At 43.3% G+C, this 22,489-nt stretch overlaps 1 protein-coding gene and 1 long non-coding RNA gene across 3 annotated transcripts in view; one reads left to right on the top strand and one right to left on the bottom strand.

Annotated features, from left to right (window-relative positions):
• The window catches only part of ATP2A3 (ATPase sarcoplasmic/endoplasmic reticulum Ca2+ transporting 3), a 185,302-nt gene that overhangs the window by 4,477 nt on the left and 158,336 nt on the right, over positions 1–22,489 (top strand). The gene's annotated exons all lie outside the window — the stretch shown is intronic.
• Positions 1–22,489, bottom strand: part of LOC122931169 — a 97,298-nt gene that overhangs the window by 35,344 nt on the left and 39,465 nt on the right. The window contains exon 1 of one of the 2 annotated variants that reach the window (XR_006388217.1): positions 6,837–6,967. The exons of the other annotated variant lie outside the window; for it this stretch is intronic. This is a non-coding gene — a long non-coding RNA (uncharacterized LOC122931169). Of the gene's footprint in view, positions 1–6,836; positions 6,968–22,489 lie in introns of those variants that run through there. 2 annotated transcript variants of the gene reach the window in all.

The following is a 22,489-nucleotide window of genomic DNA, read 5'->3' as shown; positions in this document are numbered from 1 at the left end:
ATGTCCAACCAGCAGGTGCAGTAATAGGTGGAATAATATTTTTCTATTGATGGGGCTGATTTAGTTTTCTTCTACATATGTTCAGATCCTTAATAGAGAGCATCACTGGGTATTAATAAGATGTTTAATGCATGTGCAGGAAAGCAGTGCCTATCCTGTAAGAAATGTGACGGGAGCTATAATCATAGCCCCTTTTATGAATTATGGAAGCGTTTAAAACACAGCTATAGTATTTCAGTATTTCTTGTTGTTCCTCTGTTCATTAGAATTTGTGTAGAACAGTGGTGCCCAACCATTTCTCGTCTGGGGGCCACACTAGACATGGTATAAACTTTGTGTGCCGGAACCGGGTAGCTTTGCCGGAAAGAAATGCAAACGCTGTGAGGGGGCACGTGCGAGCATTACCCTTGTGAAGGGGCAAATATCTGGGCATTACCCCTGTGAAGGGGGCACATCCAGCACTTCCGTTATTTTCATTTTTCTGCTCAGGAAACTGAGCAGAACAACCTAAATTAATAGCGGTGGTGTGAACGGGGCGAAAGAGGGGAGTATTTATGTGGGGGGCCATTACTGATCTGAATAACAGCAGACAATTATAGCCAAGTGATAAAGTCCAGTGCAATATGGCGGATCTTCCCTGTACTTTATCACTTGGCACTCCACACTGCACCACATGCATCACACACACTGCACCATACACATCCGTGTGATGTATGTGGCGCAGTGTGTGTGTGGTTAAGGGCATGATCAGGAGAATGGCGTGGTATGAGTGAAATGTAAGGTTTATGGATGCTCTTAGATTTAATGAAGCCATAACACAGAATGTTGCTGGAGAGGGAATGTGTTACTTGGGTCCATTATAAGGTTATTACTAGAATATGAAAGGAGCCAGGACTAAATCAAACCTTTAATAACCATTGAGATGGTGCTGATCTTTTCTGGGCCAGTGCTGCTATTGCTTCTCTTCCAACTAATTTGAATGGCACAAACTGTTTCTGAACAAACTTGGATGCTGCGGTTGGTGGAAGGAGACACTGTTACCTGGTAACTTGGGCGTCATCAGCTGCTCTGCTTGCTTCCAGGATCTTATCTCAGAGTGGGGTGGCATTATCTTCCTTTTTCAGGTCACAGCATGTTATGTTGAGCACCAAACTGGGCCATGGTTGCCAGGGTCCTTGCGCATCACCCCTGTCACTCCTTGCTGCAGCCACCCCCAGGAGCCGTCCCCTCCTCCTTCCAGCTCCCGCTGGCTTCCCCTACTATAGGGACATGTATCTCTCCACACCTGCCCAAAATAACCAATAACAAAGCTTCTTGCTGTGAGGAGCTTTGCTATTGGTTATTTCAAGCACAGGCAGCATTGCTGCGCTGCCCGTGCCATTCACAGCGCTCACTGCACTGATGAATGTGAGGGAAAAGTCTAAGGTGTATCGGTACGCCTTAGACTTTTTACAGGGAGTAAAATGGCGACCTCTGCTGCACGGGCCGCATGACACAGCTTTGCGGGCCGGATGTGGCCCGCGGGCCGTAGGTTGGGCATCACTGAAACGTGTGCAAGATATTCTATAGCTATACACTGTGTCATAAACCAAGATTAAGTAGAATTGGGGGTATTTTGTTCTCACATCAAGAATTGCACTTAGGCCTCATGCACATGGCCGTATATATTTTGCGGTCCACAATTTTGCAGACCCATTGACTTCATTGCTTCTGTTGCGCCCATTTTACAGCCAGATATAAGGGCCTGTTCTATATTGTTTTGCGGAACGGACAAGGATCATCCATATGTCCACTGTCCATATCCATATTTCCATTCTGCAAAAGGATAGAATATGTCCACCAAATATCGACCATGGATCCATTAAGTCTGTGAGTCCACCGAAAAAATATGGATGGCACACGGACCCCATCTGTATTTTGCGGATCTGCAGTTTGCTATTTATGAACGCAGCCTTAGAGTGCATTCACAACGGGCAACAAAGGGCAATTCCATTGCCGCCTTATTTGAAAATGCTTTGCAATGTCACGGCTACAAGTGCAATTCAGCTAGAGCAAGAAGCGTTTATGAAATCTACATGGGGGGGGGGGGGGGGGTCCTGCAGCATGGTGCTATAGTAAAATATTACAGCACAAAATGTCTAGAGAAAGGCCTTGTTTGTAATGGTATAGTACCATGAGTCATAAGGAGCTGTAACCTGATACCGTGCATGTGAGGATGTATAATGTAGGGCTTTCCAAATCCTGTGGTTTGGGCTTCTGCTAAGTAACAGACCACACTGGTGGTTTTCCAGACCCTTTATAGGCTACAGTGGCAAGGACACAGGTTAGAGACCCCTTTTCTGATAGGTTTGTTTATCCCAAAAGAAACAAGACTGGGGTTCCTGCTACTCATTGTTGTGGCCACTGAACCTCTGGCTGATTAAAGGTATTGCGCTTGGTGGGCAGGAGCGCTGTAGCAGGTTTTTGACTGATTAGCTTCATTTTTAGGCTCCTTGGTAAACAGTCAGAGTCCTTATTAAGCTTTATTCTTCGCACTGAGAACACCCAAATTAAACAGTCTTTGTTTTGCCCTTAGATGGAAGGTAGACCCTCTCCAGCACACAAACACTGCTCCTCTTCTATCTGGCTAGCTACTGGAAACTTTTTAAAAACTTTTATGTGGACTTTAACCTAAAATCCTTATGTTCAATCTAGTGGATGCATCAAGTAGCCTCCAACAAGATGATTCTATTATCAAGGTTGGGTCACTTCTCTAGAACAGAAAATTAAGTTGAGAGACCATCCAACAGTGATTGCTGATTCTCGGCAAGTCATCAGGAACATACTCTTTGTGCCACAGTTGACTGATGGTCTTCTGTACACCAACATGGCTGATTGTCCGCTCTCCATAATGTGTGTTGACCACCAGATTCACTGTGGAGCATGTGGCTGATGGCCCCACACCTTCTGTGTGGTACAACATATCTGCCTAGTTTCCCAAATTATTTGTGCTATTGCTGTGTTCCGGTCATAGACTGTAATAAACCATTGTGTAAACAGTACGTGGTGCAAGGTACACGCCTCTATAACCATGGTATTTGTTTTATGTCCCATTCCTTTGTATGGCTTGCATTTTGTGTAATGACTTTACTTTCTTCATTTATATTGCTCTTTTCCTATTTATCTATTTATTTATTTTATTATTACTGAGTTTTCTTATTATTTTTTTTCTAAGTCACAATGATATCTTACAAAGTGGGCAGGGCTGTTCTGTAAATAGTCAGGTTAACAGCCCCTCTTTTATACTGCCAAATGTACTTTGTATGCATGCCAGGTATTGCTCAAAGCTAAAAATGAATCTTAACGGAGCTATTGTCCCACACATTGCTGCTGTCACGGCAGCTCTTATCGCCTTAGTGTGTTTAGGACCAGAATATTCAGTAGTCTAAATTTGTCTTAATTTGCATCCTATAACTTACAAATGTAATTGTAACAGGGAAACTGCTTGTGGCCCAGCTGCAGGGCCACATAGCCTATTGGGCAACCAAATCCTCATTTCTAAGAAGCAAATAGTGGCATGGCATGAGCCCCGCACGTCACCGCTGCAGATTTTTAACCTCATTGTGACCAGCCTCTTTTGGACCTTTGTGACCAAGAAATGTATTTCATCCTCTCATTCCAAGATTTTTATTTTTTCCCTCAATCTAGCCGTATGAGGGCTTGTTTTTTGGGCTTGATATGGTACACATAACTTACTGGGGGATGGGAAAAACAGCAATACTGCCACTTTTTATGTTATACATTTTTTATCGGCATAAATAACATAACTATTTGCTGTGTCAGTACCAAAGACATTCCTCTTCCCTTTTTTTTTTTTTTTTTTTTTTTTTTTTTTTACTATCGATTGCACGATTAAACCTCTTTAAAAATGCTTTAGCATCACTGCATTTGAAGACCCATAATGTTTTTATTTTTCTTTCTACAGAGATACTACCGTACTTCTCTGTTTTGATTCCACTTCTGATTTTAGCTTCACCAGTGGAGGTGATAAGTTGCATGTGCATGCAGCAATCTCCTCCAGTGAATGGGGATGGGCGATGACTACTGCTGTCACTCATCTTTACACAAATTCTTTGTGTCTGAGCAGCAGATTGTGGTTCTCACAGCACAATCTGCTGTCCAGAAGCGATGACTGAGGTGTCTGCGTTTTGGTAGTTTATCGGGCGATCTGTGGTATCTTTACAATGAGCAAGCGAGGGCCTGCGGTACATGATATATGTATTGATCTGTTTACCAGACCTGGATCATCCGAAATGTTGTTTTATGTTTTCAATGTTTTAATGTGTTTTTTGATGGATGATCGCCTCAGACAGTGATTTGATCTTTTTAATAAATTAGTGTTATAGATTTATGTTCTGGTTAGGCTACTTTCACACTTGCGTTTCTATTTTCCTGTATTGGATCCTTCATAAGATCTCAATGCCGGAAAAAAAACGCTTCAGTTTTGTCCCCATTCATTGTCAATAGGGACAAAACATAACTGAACAGAATGCTCCAAAATGCATTTTGTTCTCATACCGGACAGCAAACCGCAAACATGCTGCGGTTTACTTTGCCTCCTGGGATGCGGAGCAAGATTGATCCGTCATGGCACACAATGCAAGTCAATGGGGACAGATCAGTTTTCTGACACAATAGAAAATGGATCCGTCCCCCCATTGACTTTCAATGGAGTTCATCCGTCTTGGTAATGTTAAAGATAATACAACCGGATTCGTTCATAACGGAAGATAATTGTATTATCAGTAACGGAAGCGTTTTTGCTAAACCCTGCCGGATCTAGCAAAAAATGCTAGTGTGAAAGTAGCCTTACTTGAATGCCAGTACATTTTATTCTTATTTATTCACCTTTGCAGAGACTGGGTACTCTTTAGTACCGTGCATTTGTTACCTGGACTCTCTGTTCCAACCAGTGAACCTCCCTTGTCCGTTATTCTGCCAGGAAACTGAACTGGTTAACTTTAGTCTTGTACATTACTATTAATGCATACAGTTCTGCCCTTTTCAGTAAATTTGATATTGCTCTCCTTATGCTTTATGCAGATTTGCATAGATCTACCAGGTGCTTACTCGTCAGTTTCCAAGTCCTTTGCCAATTTTTTTTTAGAGAATCTGTGACATGTTTTCATGTGTTCAGTAGGGTCCTGTGGTACTTTTCATATGTAGGCACTCGGTAAAAAGAAACTAAAGAGTCACATCCTGGAACATCTGAACCATCGATCAACGTAGATTGTAACTGCAGACTCACTTTCGTAAAACAGCTGTCTGGCTATCTTGATGCAGTTTTGATTATCGTCTGCTAAGAGTCCTTTCACACTAGCGTTTTTGTTCTCTGGTATTGAGTTCCGTCACAGGCGCTCAATACCCGAAAAAAACTGATCAGTTTTATCCTAATGCATTCTGAATGGAGAGCATTCCGTTCAGGATGCATCAGTTCATTCCCTCTTAAGTTTTTTTGGATGGAGAAAATACAGCTGATCCGGCATTAATTTACATTAAAGTATATTAGTGTTCCGGAAAAACAGATCCGTCTTTCCGGTCTGCGCATACGCCGGAGAGACGGATCCGGTATTTCAATACATTTGTCAGATGGATCCACATCCAGATCCGTCTGACAAATTCCATCAGTATGCGTCCGGATTGCCGGATCCAACAGCCAGTTTCGGCGACGGACCTGCCTACCGGAATCCTCTGCCGCAAGTACCCTAATTCACCTCAACACCTTCCCAATTGAACGTTTTAACTTTTTTTTTTTTTTTTTTTTTTTTTTACTGCTCACATAGCTGTATGAGGGCTTGTTTTTTAAATATTAATATAATGTAGTGGGAAGCTGGAAAAATTCCAGATTTGGTGGAACTGGAAAAAAAAAAGAAATACAAATTCCTCCAGTTTTATGGGTTTTGTTTCCCTATGCAGTAAAACTGACCTGTCAGCTTCATTCTCTGGGTCAGTACGATTACAGCAATACCACATTTAATTGCCATATTCTGACCCTCATAACTTCTTTAATGTTACGTCTAAGGAGCTGTATGGGGACTCCTTTTTTTTTGCACAGTGATCTGTAGTTTTTATCTATACCCTTTTAGATTGTTTGTTTGTTTATTACTTTTTTTTTTTTTTTTTTTTTTTTTTTTTTTTTGGGGGGGGGGGGGGCGCGAGGTGAAGCAACAAAAAAAGCCATTTTAATTTTTTTCTGTTACAGCATACACCTTTTATAGGGATGAACAAGTTTGTGGGGAAAGGATGATTTGCAGTTTTATATTTAAAAAAACTTTTTCTTTACTTTTTTTAACTTACATTAAAGGGGTTTCCGAGATTTGAATACCGATGACCTGTCGTCAGTGGTGGGGGTCCAACACTCAGTACCAACACTGATCAACTGTTTGAGAAGGCAGTGGTGCAACTTTGAGCACCTCGGCCTTCTTTCAGCTTTTCAAGGCCAGTGACATGTTCATCTGTCACATAGCCTAGGAGCAGCTCAGCCCTATAGAAGTGAATGGAGCTGAGCTGCAGTAGAAAGCACAGCTGCTGTGCAGTGCTAGGTGAGCACGGAAGAAGGCTGCGCCGTTCACAGAAGTGCTGGTGTCTTCTCAAACAGCTGATCGACAGGGTTCCTGGGTGTCCAACCCCCACCGATCAGATACTGATGACCTATGTTGAGGATGGGTCATAAGTATTAAAATCTAAGAAAACCATTTTAAGTCTCCTTAGGAGACGTAAACATACAATTGCTAGATTACTTCTCCCATACACTGTAATTTGTCACCACTGCAGTCTATGGGAGATTCAGTACATACCTGAAAGGGTACAGGCACACGTTCAGAATTCATGTATGGAGAATCCGCACTGAAATCCGCAGGTGTTCGCGGGCAATTCCGTGCAGTCAATCCTCATCAATTGGTACGGATTTTCCGCATAAAGTGAATGGAGAAAATCCTGTCGGGAAAAATAAAATATATTGACATGCTGCGGTTTTTAAAATCCGCACCGCAGGTCAAAAGCCGCTCTAAAAAAATCCACATCGTGTGCATTGAGAATTTAAAATTCTCATAGAATACAATGTGCATGACCTACGGTGCGGATTTTCCGCACGCAATCCTGATTATGTACATTTAGCCTTACAGTGTTGGCTGCCTGTGTGTGAATTGGGCCATTTTGCTTGCATCTTTCCTCAGCTGCAATATGGAATGGGTTAATCTGCTCTGTGTGTGGTTGGTTGACTGTTCATGTGTCTCTGTGTCTGCTAGTTCTGCTGTATGGCTGTATTCTGTGTTTGCCTTGGAATTGCATGTAATCTGCCTGGTTCTGCCCGTGTTCTTTGCCTGTCTCTCTTGTGCTTTTCACTGGAGTCTTTGACCTCTGGGTTATCTGCCACCCTACACCGGGGCTATGCCAAGAAGTATCAGCCTGGTGGCACCCTTGAAGTATAGGATTTAAAGGGTAAAAAAACCAGAGTACTGACAGGATAATGCCCTCAGGACTAAGCCTAAGTCAGACTGGTTAGTTGGCACAGTGGTTCCACACCAATTGTTCATGACAGTTGCTGTGGAGCCCTGTCCTCGTGCCTGTGAGCACAGCACTCCTGGGGGAAGATGTTAAGATGCCGTGGGCACAATTGACCATGGCATCTGTGGACACTAGTTCTGGGTATTTGTTGTGTAAAACATCAGGTACCTGCAACTATGGCGCCTGATCTGGAGTGTGCGCAATTTTTAAAGAACTCACATGTGCCGTACATGTATGGCACATGTTGGGAAGGGGTTAAAGTGAACCTGTCACCATGAAAGCGCGGTGTAATATGCGAAAGAGTCAGTATAACAGTATTTTGTTAATTTAAATTTCCACTCATTCTGGGCTTTGAAGTCAAGGCTTCGATCTCTATATACACAGTCACAGAGGAAAGGCAGTCATCACTGATGGGACCAAATTCTTGACTTCATCAGTGATGACTGCCTTTCCTCTATGACTGTGTATATAGAGACCGAAGCCTTGACTTCAAAGCCCAGAATGAGCAGGAATTTAAATGTATAAATTAAGTTATACTGAATCCTCTTGCATAAAACTATATATCTGTCTGCTCAGCTCCTCCTGCTCTATAACATGCTGCCTACAGCTCAGACATTATGTTCTATGTGAGGGGTAATTATTTTCAGTGCTTCTTTAACCCAGTTGTTTCCCAGTTATCATTTAATTTGCTGGGGTGGTTTTGATGGGATCAAATGACCAATACATTTTGGGGGGAGAAAGGTCAGTCAAAATCCTTTTGTTTTTGGGGAGATAAGCCACCCTCTTAGAGGTGTCTGGCAGTATCTTTTTCCCTTTTACCTTTCGCAACACATGCATGCTCGGCCAAGCTGACATGAGTGACAGTTATGTCATGTGTATGGCTAGCTTCAGGCTTCTTTTACACCTGCATTGTTATTTCCGTTGTTCAATACAATAGCAAAGTGCTGGATCTGACAGACACAAGCGGTACCCAACAGACCCCATTTACTATAATGGGGTTCATCAGGTATAGTGCCTGGCATTGTACTAGACAAAATGGCACAGTATGCCGCACTATTTTCTGAGGAATTTTAAACCAAATATGACGTAGACACCTAATGAAACCTCTAGCCTTCAATTCTGGCTAACTGTACAGTCTATCAAAGGATGGATACACGCATGGTTTTTTGGTTTTGTTTTTCATCACTTTTGCGTTTTTTTTTTTTTTTTTTTTTTTACACATGTTTTTGGTGCAGGATTTGCAGATATTAGCTGAAAGTCTATGGGAATTATAAAATGCAGGTCACAAGTGTTGCATCTGGCAGTTTCTGTCTCTGGTGTTTCTTTTAACACAGTATGTTCGAGCAGTGGTGTTTGTTTCATGCCTGTTTTCATCTTCTTTTCTGTCACGAAATACTGCCTGAAAAAAAAAAAAAAGAATTGGCACATGTGCCATTAAAAAAAAAAAATCTTTAAAAATGCAGTATGCTAAAAAGTTGGCCTTTTTTTAAGGCATTTTTTAGCGGTAACAAAGGCTAGAGCAAATTTGTGTGTGTAGAAAATAAAAAGGTGGGCATACATTTCTGTAGCTGACAGTTATTTCTTCTAAACAGTGTGCATGTCTTCTCATTAGTGCTGCATGATACTTCTGGTGGCGAGTTACCTATTGTGGGGCATGCTGAAATCTAGCTTGTCTGATCCTTCTTTCCCCCAACACCTGTGTCAGGGGACACCCCCATAAAGATTAGATGGTCGTTTCATCCCACCAAGATCCCTGTGTTTGGCCAGTGCTCATGTAATGCGTGGCCCGTTAAACCATGTACAAGGGCGTTAACAACGTCACTGAAAAGGACCAGGTACAATACACAGGTCCCACCGTTCTCATTGTATTCTTTAATATTTGATTAGATTTTTTGAAACTATTTAATAATCAGTAATTGTTGATTATTTGGCATCTATTTCTGCTTGCCTAAAAATCATAGTGGAGAGTATCCCGTATAAACTGTGAAATGTGGTCCACAGCGAGTGACTTGGGCTACTTTCACACTTGCGGCAGAGTGATCCGGCAATCTGCATGCAAACGGACAGCATTTGTAGACTAATTTGGATGCGAATCCGTTTCACAAATGCATTGTAAAAACTGATCCGTTTGTCATATGGACAAACGGATCCATTTAAAAAATTTTTTTTTTTTTTACATTTTTAAAGGTCTGCGCATGCACAGACTGGAAGGACGGATCCGGCATTCAGGCAAGTGTTCAGTTTTTTGGGCCGGAGAGAAAACCGTAGCATGCTGCGGTATTATCTCCGTCCTGAGCAGTCAAAAAGACTGAACTGACGATATCCTGAACGGATTGTTCTCCATCTAGAATGCATTAGGATAAAACTGATACTTTTTTTCCGGTATAGAGCCCCTAGGACGGAACTCTATGCCAGAAAAGAAAAACGCTAGTGTGAAAGTACCCTTAGAAGAACATTAGGGGGAACCCAGCACCTTTACCCCAAAACTGTGATTTCCAGACATACCAGAAGATCGTGTTAGTGAATTGTGTACCGATCTTTAGATGTTCTTCTTCTTAGGCTACATGCACACAAACGTTGTTTGCTTCTGTGTCCGTTCCGTGTTGTTTTTTTTTTGTAGATAGGACGCGGACCTATTCATTTCAATGAGTCTGCAAAAAAAAAAAAAAGTGTGCTGTCCGCATCAGTATGTCCGTTCCGTTGCTCCACCCCAAAAAATAGTGCATGTCCTATTTATTTCTAGTTTGGCAAGGATAGCCATTATTAGAATGGATCGACAAAAAAAACGGATCTCATACGGAACGTTTTTTTTTTTTTTTTTTTTTTTTTTTTTTTGCGGACCGCAAAACACATAAGGTCGTGTGCATGTAGCCTTACCCTTATTTATTGTGCGAGTCCTGTCCCTTTGTCCAGTAATATCATTGTCATCTCTTCTTTACATGTATTTATGCATTCATTGGTTGTAATAGCAGAATGTGAGCAAGCTGCGTCAGGTTCATTGAAAAGCCAAAGAAATGACAAGTATTTAAAGCATGTTGTACAGCTGTTAATCTAACGTCATGGCTGCTATCTAACCAGATCTGCATTGCATTAATCTTAGGTCCTTGACATTTCTCTTCTGATGCATTAAATACAAGCTCATTAGAACTGATCTGTAGTGAAGGTCCTGTTGGACCCGCACCTATACTTAGAATGGAGCCCACAAAGTGCTGGAGGGTTCACCGTGCACGGCCACCCTCCATTAATTCCTATGAGAGAGGCTATTTTCAGGAGTCCCATTGAAATGAATGAAAAAAGTGCACCGTGCAAGCAGCGCTCGGCTATTTTCGGTGCTCCCCTCCGGCACTTTGCGGGCTCCATTCTAAGTAAGGCCTCATGCACACGACCGTTGTGTGCATCCGTGGCCGTTGTGCCGTTTTCCGTTTTTTTTCACGGACCCATTGACTTTCAATGGGTCCGTGGAAAAATCGGAAAATGCACCGTTTGGCAGCCGCATCCGTGAGCCGTGTTTCCTGGCCGTGAAAAAAATATGACCTGTCCTATTTTTTTCACGGCCAACGGTTCACGGACCCATTCAAGTCAATGGGTCCGTGAAAGAACACGGATGCACACAAGATTGGCATCCGTGTCCGTGATCCGTGGCCGTAGGTTAGTTTCATACAGACGGATCCGAAGATCCGTCTGCATAAAAGCTTTTTCAGAGCTGAGTTTTCACTTCGTGAAAACTCAGATCCGACAGTATATTCTAACACAGAGGCGTTCCCATGGTGATGGGACGCTTCTAGTTAGAATACACTACAAACTGTGTACAAGACTGCCCCCTGCTGCCTGGCAGCACCCGATCTCTTACAGGGGGATATGATAGTACAATTAACCCCATCATATCCCCCTGTAAGAGATCAGGGCTGCCAGGCAGCAGGGGGCAGACCCCCCCCCCCCCCTCCCCAGTTTGAATATCATTGTGCGGCCCCCCCCTCCCCTGTTGTTAACTGTTGGTGGCACAGTGTGCGCACCCCCCCTCCCTCTATTGTTTTAATACATTGGGGCCAGTGTGCGCGCGCCCCCCAACCCCCCCTCCCTCCCTCTATTGTTTTAATACATTGGGGCCAGTGTGCGCGCGCCCCCCCAACCCCCCCTCCCTCCCTCTATTGTTTTAATACATTGGGGCCAGTGTGCGCACCCCCCCCCAACCCCCCCCCCCTCCCTCCCTCTATTGTAATCATCATCGGTGGCAGCGGAGTAGAAGATTTTCATACTTACCTGGCTGCTGGCTGCTGCGATGTCTGCGTCCGGCCGGGAGCTCCTCCTACTGGTAAGTGACAGGTCTGTGCGGCGCATTGCTGTCACTTACCAGTAGGAGGAGCTCCCGGCCGGACGCAGACATCGCAGCAGCCAGCAGCCAGGTAAGTATGAAAATCTTCTACTCCGCTGCCACCGATGATGATTACAATGGGGGGAGGGAGGGGGGTGGGGGGGTGCGCACACTGGCCCCAATGTATTAAAACAATAGAGGGAGGGAGGGGGGGTTGGGGGGGCGCGCGCACACTGGCCCCAATGTATTAAAACAATAGAGGGAGGGAGGGGGGTTGGGGGGGCGCGCGCACACTGGCCCCAATGTATTAAAACAAGAGAGGGAGGGAGGGGGGGTTGGGGGGCGCGCGCACACTGGCCCCAATGTATTAAAACAATAGAGGGAGGGAGGGGGGTGCGCACACTGGCCACCAACGAGTTAACAACAGGGGAGGGGGGGCCCACTGGCCACCAATGAGTTAAAAACAGGGGGGGGGGGTCTGCCCCCTGCTGCCTGGCAGCACCTGCCAGGCAGCAGGGGGCAGTCATGTACACAGTTTTTTTGTATATTCTAACCTGAAGCGTCTCCATCACCATGGGAACGCCTCTGTGTTAGAATATACTGTCGGAAATGAGTTTCACGATGTAGCTCATATCCGACAGTATATTCTAACATAGAGGCGTTCCCATGGTGATGGGGACGCTACAAGTTAAAATATACCATCGGATTGGAGAAAACTCCAATCCGATGGTATAACAGAACTCCAGACTTTACATTGAAAGTCAATGGGGACGGATCCGTTTGAAATGGCACCATATTGTGTCAACATCAAACGGATCCGTCCCCATTGACTTGCATTGTAATTCAGGACGGATCCGTTTGGCTCCGCACGGCCAGGCGGACACCAAAATGACTTTTTTTTTCATGTCCGTGGATCCTCCAAAAATCAAGGAAGACCCACGGACGGAAAAACGGTCACGGATCACGGACCAACGGAACCCCGTTTTGCGGACCGTGAAAAAAAACGTCCGTGTGCATGAGGCCTAAAGGTGTGGTTGCATAGGTAGGACCTGCACCAATCAGACGGGGCATATCCTAGTGATATGCCCCCAATGTCCGAGATGGGAATATCCCTTTAATTAGTTTTAGTGTCATTCAGTTTAGTGTCATCAGTAATTAATTAATGATTTTTAAAATAATTGAATGGGGTCCAGTACTGAACCCCCCCCATGATACCCTAGAAGTAGTATGTGCTATTAATGGCAGAACACAGGACATGGTCAATTACAGAATAATCTACAGCTAAAGAGAATGGGGACCATTTAGCATTCTCCTCACGTCAGTTTTCTGGCATAAAAAAAGTCACAAACACAGAGTTTTCAGCTTTTTTAATGCCCAAATTTTTTGCTAAAAGGGTTTTTCAAAGATCTATTTAATGGTGACCTATCCTCAGAATAGTTCATCAATATCAGATCGGCGGTCCGACACCCCTGCCAGTCAGCTGTTGGAAGAGAAGACCGCACGCCGTGTCAACACAGCCTACCCTTCACTGTTTACCTGCTTGCTGTCGACATCATAGTGGTGATCAGGTGTAATTACAAGTCGTGTCATTCACTTTGGATGGCTTCCGCTGCAATGTGGACGGCAAACAGGTAAGCAATGAAGGGAAGGCTGCGCTGGCACGGCGTGTGGTCTTCTCTGCAAGAAGCTGATCGGCAGGGGTGTTGACCATCAGCAGTCTAATATTGATCTATCCTGAGGATCGTTCATCAATATTAAAATCGAGGAAAACCCCTTTAAGTAATGCTTTGCACCACCATAGCCAATTTTCAGAAATGGAGGCATGGCAAGAGCTGGGAGGGGATGGAGCCAGTGGCCCCGATATTTTTATCTTTTATGCCAGTTTTCTGGTGTAAAAGAAGACTGAAATCTACAACTGCCAGGGGCCTGTGTAGGTTGCAGTTTAGGCACACAGACTGCCGGAGCTATGCCTAATCTATGATGTAGCCTCGTTATTAGGGTGCATTCACATGACCATTAGGCTGAGTTCACACGGGCGTGTCCGGATTAGGTCCGGATGCGTCCCGGTGTATTGCGGCAAACCCGCGCGATTGGGTACGCAATTGCAGTCAGTTTTGACTGCGATTGCGTTCCGATGTTCAGTGTTTATCACGCGGGTGCAATGTGTTTTGCACTCGCGTGATAAAAAACCGACTGTGGTACCCAGACCCGAACTTCTTCACAGAAGTTCAGGTTTGGGTTAGTTGTAGTGTAGATTGTATTATTTTCCCTTATAACATGGTTATAAGGGAAAATAATAGCATTCTGAATACAGAATGCTTAGTACAAGGGCAATTGAGGGTTAAAAAAATAAAAAATTAATTAACTCACCTTGTCCTCTTCATCGCGCAGTTCCCGGTCTCTTCTGATGAGCTGTCGGCTAAAGGACCTTTGGTGACGTCAGATCACATGCTCCAATCACATGGTACATCACCGTGGTGATGTACCATGTGATTGGAGCATGTGATCTGACGTCACCAAAGGTCCTTTAGCCGACAGCTCATCAGAAGAGACCGGGAACTGCGCGATGAAGAGGACAAGGTGAGTTAATTTATTTTTTATTTTTTTAACCCTCAATTGCCCTTGTACTAAGCATTCTGTATTCAGAATGCTATTATTTTCCCTTATAACCATGTTATAAGAGAAAATAATACAGTGAATAGACTGTCACCTAGCAACCATGAGTGAAAATCGCACCGCATCCGCACTTGCTTGCGGATGCTTGCGATTTTCACTCAGCCCCATTCATTTCTATGGGGCCTGTCCTGCGTTACAAACGCAGAATATAGAGCATGCTGCGATTTTAAAGCATTGCAGAAGTGATGCGTGAAAAAAATCGCTCATGTGCACAGCCCCATAGAAATGAATGGTGCCGGATTCAGTGCGGGTGCAATACGTTCACCTACCGCATTGCACCCGCGCGGAAATCTCGCCCGTGTGAACTCAGCCTAAGGCCTCTTTCACACGACAGTATGTCCATTTCAGTGTTTTGCGGTCCGTTTTTCACGGATCCGTTGTTCCGTTTTTTGCTTCCGTTTCCGTTCCGTTGTTCCGTTCCGTTTTTCCGTATGGCAAATACAGTATACAGTAATTTCATATAAAAAATTGGGCTGGGCATAACATTTTCAATAGATGGTTCCGCAAAAAACGGAACGGATACGGAAGACATACGGATGCATTTCCGTATGCATTCCGTTTTTTTGCGGACCCATAGACTTTAATGGAGCCACGGAACGTGATTTGCGGCCAAATATAGGACATGTTCTATCTTTAAACGGAAATACGGAAACGGAATGCACACGGAGTACATTCCGTTTTTTTTGCGGAACCATTGAAATGAATGGTTCCGTATACGGACCGCAAAAAACGGCCCGCAAAACGGAAAAAAAAAACGGTCGTGTGAAAGAGGCCTTAGGCTGAGTTCACACGAGCGTGACAGATTTGGTCCGGATGCGTTCAGGGTGCGTTCAGTTAAACTCGCACCATTTTGCAAGCAAGTTCAGTCAGTTTTGGCTGCAATTGCGTTTAGTTGTTCAGTTTTTTCCGCGCGGGTGCAATGCGTTTTGATGCGTTTTTCACGCGCGTGATAAAAAACTGAAGGTTTACAAACAACATCTCCTAGCAACCATCAGTGAAAAACGCATTGCATCCGCACTTGCTTGCAGATGCAATGCGTTATTAACGCAGCCCCATTCACTTCTATGGAGCCAGGGCTGCGTGAAAAACGCAGAATATAGAGCATGCTGCGATTTTAAAGCATTGCAGAAGTGATGCATGAAAAAACGCTCATGTGCACAGCCCCATTGAAATGAATGGGTCAGGATTCAGTGCAGGTGCAATGCGTTCACCTACTGCATTGCACCCGCGCGGAAATCTCGCCCGTGTGAACGCAGCCTAAGTGTTTTGCGGTCTACAAATTGCGGATCTGCAAAACACGGATACCGGCCGTGTGCATTCTGCATTTTGTGGACCGCACATGGCTGGTGCTATATAGAGAATTCCTATTCTTGTCTGCAATTGCGGATAAGAATAGGACATGCTCTATATTTTTTAAGGTGCAGCGAAGGCAACAACACTGTGTGCTGTCTAATCTTTTGCGGCCCCGTTGAAATTGATGGGTCCGCATCCGTTATGCAAAATTGCGGAACAGATGCGGACCCATTTATATGGTTGTGTGAATGCACCCTAAATTAGGCACAGCCTCTGGCAGCACATGGAAAACGTAAAACGCTGGTCTACAATAAATCCACCCTGATGTCAGTATATCTTTATTTATTTATTTATTTTATACCCTTTGATTTCTACTTTTGTGTAGTATATGGGGAATAGCTCTCTTGTTCTCAGCCTTGAATAAAAAGTATGCTATTAATAGCATTTCAGATGTTCCCCCTCTAAATCTAGCTGCCGTATGACCTGTTCTGTATAAACCTATTTGTTTACAGTGTATTTGCCTCAGTAAGTTAAAGCACTAGGATATGTTAATATCCTGCATTTCCGTTTTCTATTTCCAAAATCCCAGACCATTTCCATACACCTTATTTTATTTTCTGAGGTTCCTTTTTTTCTTTGCAGGCTATGGCCTGTGCCGCCATGACTAGTTTGCATGTAGTAATTTCCTTATAAGCAAAAAATAGATCATATTTGGCTTAAAACCCACTCCTTATTTGTAATGCAAATGGAGCTCTGGTATAGTAAAAGCTTGTCCGTCCTGCTTGAAATGATTACTAATATGTAATTTTACATAAATCCTCTCCATGTTGATGGACTAGGCCAGGTAAGATAGCTGTGCAGGAACTTGGCCTTGTCAGTCAAGAAAGAAAGGGAGGGGCCTTGCAGAGGAAGAAGGGTGCACAGAGTGGCTTGGGCCTGCCCTCTGTGCACTTAACTGCTCATTTGCATGTAGATTAAAAGTACTGTTTCTCCAAAACAAACCAGCGAATCACTAAGTGAAAGGTATCGTTACATTTTGCTGAACTAGCATTGTACCTCGTTTACCAGTAAATGTTCAGACAGAGTGCCTTTAAACAAAGATACGGTTAGTATAAATTCATAAGCAATAGGTGCTGAAATGGGTGACGCCTTCTAAAATCTATTAGGTTGGTTATGCATATAGTGGCTAATCGCATGTGGATAAATCATCTACTGCTCGTCCATACAGTTAAAGGGGGTTTCCGAGATTTTTATACTCGTGACCTATCCTCTGGAAAGGTCATCGGTATCGGATGGGTGGGGGTCCGACATCCGAGACCCCCAACGATTAGCTGTTTGAGAAGGCACTGGAGCTTGCAGTAGCGCCGTGCCCTTCTCACTGCTTTCCGTAGGCCAGTGACGACACGTTATTGGTCATGTGGCCTAGGAGCAGCTCACCCCATAGAGGTGAATAGGGTTGAGCGAGTTGCCAAGCACAGCCGCTATACAATGTATGGCGCTGTGCTTGGTAAGCTGGGAGAAGGCCGCGGCACTCACAAGAGCACCAATGTCTTCTCAAACAGCTGATTGACGGGGGTCCCGGGTGTCAGACCCCCACCGATTTGAATACTGGTGACCTGTCAACTGCATCTAAATAAGCTTGTTGAATGCCCCAATGATGCAAATCTCACTTTGATTTCACAGATCGTGTGAATGTATCATGTCCTACATTCTATAATTTTGGTTTTCAAAAAGACACAAAATTGGGATTTTGGAACTTTTTGGGGTCACTTGCACAAAACGTATTGATTGGGTATGAAAATTTGATACCAGAAACAACCCTACCAAGAAGTACAGGCCCAGTGTATGCTGCAGCTGGTGGCTGAGAGAGTCTGTGCAGATTTCAATTTTTGGAAACGGCCAAGAGAAGCTTTTTCTACAGGGATATCCAGAGCTTGGAAGCAGCAGCACTCATCATCCACCATCCACTCATGCCACAGCTTCTAGTGTTCGCCTCTCTGACAGATGGTTGAGGCTGAGCTGGTGGGTGGTATCAATGGGCATCATGGACCTGAACTGTAGGTGCACTGACTCCCTACTTCTTGCCCTGGCATGGCCGCTCTCCTTCTCCATGTTTTGATGGAGACTCCTCGGCATTTGTCCCGTGTGCCCTCCCTATATACACTTCTCTAAAGCTTACTCATTGTACAGTAAGTGATCCCTGGACTGAGATTACAGGTCCAAAGCCTGCAGTTTTTCTGGCTCTAACTTCATTTCTATGGGGGTTCATTGGTTTTATGAACATAATGGGGGAATTTATTGTGAGGGTAATATTTGAAGTTTTTCTTCAGGGTGCTTTGCCACAGTTTGCAACAAACTTACATGCACTTGTTGTTTGTTAAATTTGTCTCATCTTTAAACCTAAGTATAAATGACCCCCTTTCCCAATTTTTCATATAAAATACTTAAACAATAAATAAACATATTACACATCGCCACGTCTGAAAAGTCCAAACTATTAAAATATTTTAAAAAATGTCCTATGCAGTGAACGCCGTAACAGAAAATAAATAAATTAAAAACTGCTCAATTCAACTTTTTTTTTTTGCACGCAGCTCATCTGTTCTGCCCACAACTGCAAGTCCAGAATGGCGGGATTGATTGAACGGTTGTTGAAACCGCCCTAAATTAGGGCATTTAAGATACACTCTGGTGTGCCAAATCAATGTACCCCCCCCCCCCCCCAGGGGTTAATATCCACGCGTGGCTGAGAGACTAGACACTGACACAGAAGTTGGTCAAAGCAATCTCTAACTTTTAATTACATGGGGGTAAGCGTATATACATTTTCAGAAGAGGGCAGTCCTCACTGAGGCTAAAACATTGTTTCATTGGTCAAAAAGGAAGAAGAGATAGCTCCCTGGCTTCTGCGCACTGGGTCCTACTTTGGAATGTGAACTAATGAAAACATCTGGTTACCATCGCCATTTTGTAATGGAATTTATTCTAACAAGAATACTGCCTACGTCATATGTGACACTTCAAAGAGGTGCTTCTCTATAGGGAGTGGATAATATATACATATCATCAAGCCATATAATTGGCTTACGCATTCCACCACACTCTATTGGACACCTGTAGAAAGATGAGAAATCAGACACTTCCCACAGCACAGCTCTTTGCCCCCCTCTCTCTCCTCTCCAGTCTTGAAACAAAGAGGGGGGTGGGTGGGCACTTGGAAGTAGAAAAAGTTAATTCATTACAATCCTAGATATACAAAATATAGAATAAAATTCACACATCTTTAACACAGTCATGAATTTCAGCTGCAGCTATAGTTGGTAGGTGTCAAAGTTCAGTCTTCGTTTTGCCTGGGTCATATCTATGTATTTTTATCAGTTTCCTTACATTAATACATTGATAAAGTATGAAGTAGACTGTGGACTCATACACCAAAGCGTTACACTAGACTATGAACTGATCAGTCACCGCACGTACACTTACCTGTGGCTTAACGGACCCCAGGGCTGCAGTCTTTATTATGTGGACTGCAGCCCTTACGCTGGGTTCACACCTAGGCGTTTCTCAAACGTGCGTTTCTATGCGAGTTTTTGTCGCGCGTTTTATGCGCTTTTTTTTTAATAGTGAACGCGCGTGATTGACAGCAGTGTTGTCCAAAGAGTCTATGGCCCAAACGCGCCAAAAAAAGCTCCTGTACTTGTTTGAGCGTCGGGCGTTTTACAGCGCGATCGTACGCGCTGTAAAACGCCCAGGTGTGAACCCTTCCCATAGGGAATCATTGGTTCTTGCCTGTTGTGCGTTTTACAGCGCGTAGGAACGCGCTGTAAAACGCTCAGGTGTGAACCCAGCGTTACAGTATACATTTAAGAGAGGAATTGATGAACCGTACTCAGTCATTTATTATGAACATTTTTCCAGCGATTGAACAAAACCTGAACAATTATACCTTGCTGATATTACAAAGACTGGACACTTTCCACAAAAAAATTCATCTACTGGATAGGAGAAGTTATTTACATATAGCGCTATTTGTGTATCCAGAGTTGGATACACAGTATATTCACTAAGGACAATTAGCGGTATTCAACACTTATGTGTTTTTTCAATTGGATATAGGATTGAATTATACTGTTTAATGCATTTTTAGTGGATTGGTTATATTTACCTGTCTTTTTAGAATTGATAAGTTATAGAGGATATAAAATCACTTTGGCAAAGGTGGCCCATACAATATATTCTCCCCCCCTCTCGATGTATTGGGGATAACCCATTGAGTATTTTTGGATTGGCGACCTCGGTCCAAAGACTATCCATTTTTATATTATTTTATTACCGTTTTGGATCATCATAATTTTAATATGTTATAATAAATTTGTCCTATATTTCCATATATGAGTGCCCATCCATATTTTTATTATACATTTAAGAGAGTCTGTCAATGCTAAACTGCTAACAGTGCTAGATAGTGGCTGGGGAGAGCAGTACAAATATAGGTTTTGTGGAGATTTTATTGTCAGGAATAGGGCTCGTGCACGCAACCGTTTTGTGGTCTAGAAATTGTGGATCCGCAAAACGCCATTTTTCAGAACAACTGGCCCATAATAGAACAGTCTTATCCTTGTCCGTAATGTGGACAATAATAGGACATGTTCTGTTTTTTTGAAGACATATGGACGTTTTTTATACAGACCCATTGAAGTGAATGGCTCCGCATACGGACTGCAAAAAAAAAACAAACTGCATGGAAACAAACAAAAATAAGTTTGTGTGCATGAGCCCTTAGACTGAATAGAAAGTTTCATTCTGCCAGATTTTGATGCTAAAAGCGGTTATCCATTATTTATTTATTTTTTTACAAATAGGCCATCACTATTTGATCAGTGTGGGTCCGACACCCTGCAGTAGGTGGGATCAGCACTGCAGTAACAGTATATGCAGTACTGCTCCCATTCAGTTATCTCATTTGGAGAGGTGGGGCCCGCACCTATCTGACATTGATGGGAATTCTAACGATGTGCCATCAATGTTTCATAGCACTATGTCTGCAGCTCTGTGGCTGCTTGAAAGTAAAAAGTCTTTTATCCTGTTTTAAGAAGAAATTCTTGAAAATGGCATGTAGAGAAGAAAAATAAAATAAAATCCCCTGACTCATATTTCTTTGTTGCACACATCATCCACCTACAGAACCCACATTAGATAAAATATCTGATTTGGAGAGAAGTGAATGCCAGCCTCTGATCCAGGTCCCTGCAGGGAATCTGCTCTTAATTGAATGGTATGAGTAATTTGCAATAGACTCTTACCACAAAAACTAGTTCTAAACATCATCCGTATTTCCTTCTCAGACTTTTATTGCTTTGTATAATAGAACTGGAACAGAATATAATTAAGTAAAATGTAATTTGTGACAGCAGTTTATGTATAAAGTGCTTTTTAAAGCAATTTTTAAATCCCAGCTAAGATTTTTGAATATATATGTGGGTAATATGAAAATAAATTGCATAATATCCATGAAGATAAAATGTCAAAGGGAGTCTGTCACCTACTTGACACGTTTTAAACCGGTTATATAGCTCTGTGGGACACAAATACATTATGCCAATTTGTGAGTCTCCAAAGCACCCCAAAAAAAGTTTTTAAAGATATGCAAATGAGCCATCGCAAGTGCCCAGGGGGCACGTCTGCTGCTAGTGCCCAGGCCCTGCCCCTGACCGTACTGACACCTAACTCCTTCCCTATGTATCCTCCGGCCAGCCCTGTATTCTTGTGACATCAGCTCCAGACCCGGAGGTCACTTAACTAGCGCGTACGCACTGCATAACACTAGCCTTCTGCCCACAGTGGTCAGTGTGCTATGCAGGCGCCAGATTTCTTCAGGAAAGAATGATGCCACCAGGACACAGGGCTGGCCAGAGGATACATAGGGAAGGAGTTAGGCGCGTATCTTTTATAAAACTTTTCAAACGTGTAAAGTAGGTGAATTAAATTAAATGGAACCTGTCACAATGAAATCGTCTGTTAAAGGAAATCTGTCACCAGAATCATCACCATTAAACTAAAACTATTGTCTTGTAGCACTTACTACCGCCTCACCAGATGTGCTTTTCTTTCCTTGCTGCTTGGTTTCTATCTTGAAAAAAATCCACTTTATTCCTTATGCAAATGAGACAGTAAGGGTGCCCAGAGGGGCGTTATTTTGTTCAAAGGTGCCCAGGCCCGCCCTCCAGCAGAGCCCAAGCACACCTCTCTTTGGCTCATACTCTACGCCCCCAGCAGTGCCGTTGTCCCCCCCCCCCTCCGCCCCCACTATATGGCATCACTAACAGCCGATAACCCCGTCCACCCTTGCCTTCAATGTCACTGACAAATGTCTTAGTCCAAAAGACTATTTGTAAATAATAATTGCCTTCTTTTTACATATGCCTCTTGTCTATTGTGTTTAAGACTTAACTTTTATTACATAAAAGTTATTAAACAAAAATACATTAAAATGTCTCTTGGGACCTAATAAATCAATGAGTGTGTTTAGACCTCCACTTATAACCATAAGATGCTACACTCCTGTTCCTAAAATTCCCTTAAACTCTGGCCCCTTATATGTTTCGCCAGTTACACTTGTGTCTTCAGGGAAACGGGCAGTATATAAGAGATTTGTCAGTGACA

Source organism: Bufo gargarizans, chromosome 3, assembly GCF_014858855.1.
Source record: "Bufo gargarizans isolate SCDJY-AF-19 chromosome 3, ASM1485885v1, whole genome shotgun sequence".
NCBI lineage: Eukaryota > Metazoa > Chordata > Amphibia > Anura > Bufonidae > Bufo > Bufo gargarizans.
Note: the sequence above shows the minus strand (reverse complement) of the source record. Positions and strands in the feature narration are given on the sequence as shown.